Below are 1707 nucleotides of genomic sequence, written 5' to 3' on the forward strand. Positions count from 1 at the left end.
CTTGACATTTCATTGACTAAGTGCGTACATATCATTAAATCGTTAATAGTACCCGTTAGAGATGAGTTGGGGACTAATTGATCTCCAATTATACCCATANGAGATGAGTTGGAGACTAATTGATCTCCAATTATACCCATAAGTGATGAGTCGAGACTAATTGACCTCCATTAGTACCCATATGAGACTAGTTGCGACTAATTAATTCCCAATTGTACCCGATTGAGAGTAATCTCGCAATACTCTCTTTGGAGATTAGTCGTAAAATTTTTTGCAGGGCAATTTTGTAAGTGTATTGGAGAATACGTTAGGTCGTTCTTGCTGGGCAGTCTCCTTTTGCAATATGCTAACGTTATCAAAATTTGGAGAATGTGAGACTTCGCCACAGTGGGCCGACAGTGCTGTTTGTTGTGTCTTTCCATTATTGCGCGATCTTAGATTTGATTTGTGTCCACTAATCCTAGTTTTTAAATTATTTTTTGTCGTTCCAACGTAGATTTTTTCACATTTGCTTTGCGTATTTCCATTACATGTTATGCTATATATTACATTGTTTTGGTCCATTTTGTCAATTTTGCTTTTGGTGTTGCTGTATAGTTTTTTAAGTGTATTGTCCATTCTGTATGCAATTTTATATTTTTCGTGGTCATAGAATTTAGGTTAGGTTAGGTTAGGTTAGGGTGGCTGCCCCGCGCAGAACGCGGAGCACACGTGGGCTGTAAAAGCCCGTTGTGATACCACTGGCCGAAGCCATTTGTTTCTTTCCCTCCCTTAGTAATTGAACCACCGAGTGCGTTTTATATAGCACAAAAAGTCGAGAACGTTCGCCGAGTTCAAATCGGCTAAACAATCTACAAAGTACTTGTTGAAGAATTGGTTGCGCATATTGGGCGGGACAGTGGCAGAGATAGTGTTCGATGGTCTCCACCTCCTCCTCGTCTCTGCAACTGCGACAGAAATCGTTGGTGAGGTATCCCAACCTTTTTCCGTGTGTGCCCATCAGGCAGTGTCCGGTGATTACCCCGACTACTAATCTGAGAGAGGAGCGGTCCAGCCGGGTGAGAGCTATGGATCGCTTTACATCAATCTTTGGCCATATTTGCCTGGTAATATGGCAGGTGGTTTCCACAGCCCATCTTATATTTACCTCCTCAACGAGTTTCGCCTTTAGTCTGTGTTTGCAGGAGGTTGGAGGTATGCCCGCATTCGGAGCAGAATTGACTACAGAAAGTTGCGTCCCCCTCCTTGCCAGCTCGTCGGCTAGGCAGTTGCCAGGGATGTCTCTGTGTCCAGGGACCCATACAACAGTCAAGGAGCATTTTGATGCCAGCAGGTTGAGAGTATTTCTGCATTCGATGGCTACTTTGGACGTTGCTTCGTTAGAATTGAGAGATTTGATAGCAGCCTGGCTGTCAGAATAGATAGAGATAGGCCGTCCTGGAGGGGCGGAGGTTATAAGCCACCGAGCCGCCTCCATTATGGCGTTTAATTCCGCTTGAAAAACGCTGCAATGGTCCGGTAAGCGAAAACTGAGATTTAGCGCGAGTTCGTCAGAGTAGATCCCGCTACCCACTCTTTTGTTTAGCTTGGAACCATCTGTATATATGGCCGTAGACCCTGGGTTCAGGTCTGTGGCCCTTTCCCACTCGTTCCTCTCTGGGATTCTTGTGGAGAATTTGTTATCTAAACAGAGTAGAGGAGTGGTAT

The sequence above is a fragment of the Rhagoletis zephyria genome, unplaced genomic scaffold (assembly GCF_001687245.7).
Source record: "Rhagoletis zephyria isolate East Lansing unplaced genomic scaffold, Rhagoletis_zephyria_1.1 Rzeph_scaffold_02808, whole genome shotgun sequence".
Classification (NCBI taxonomy): domain Eukaryota; kingdom Metazoa; phylum Arthropoda; class Insecta; order Diptera; family Tephritidae; genus Rhagoletis; species Rhagoletis zephyria.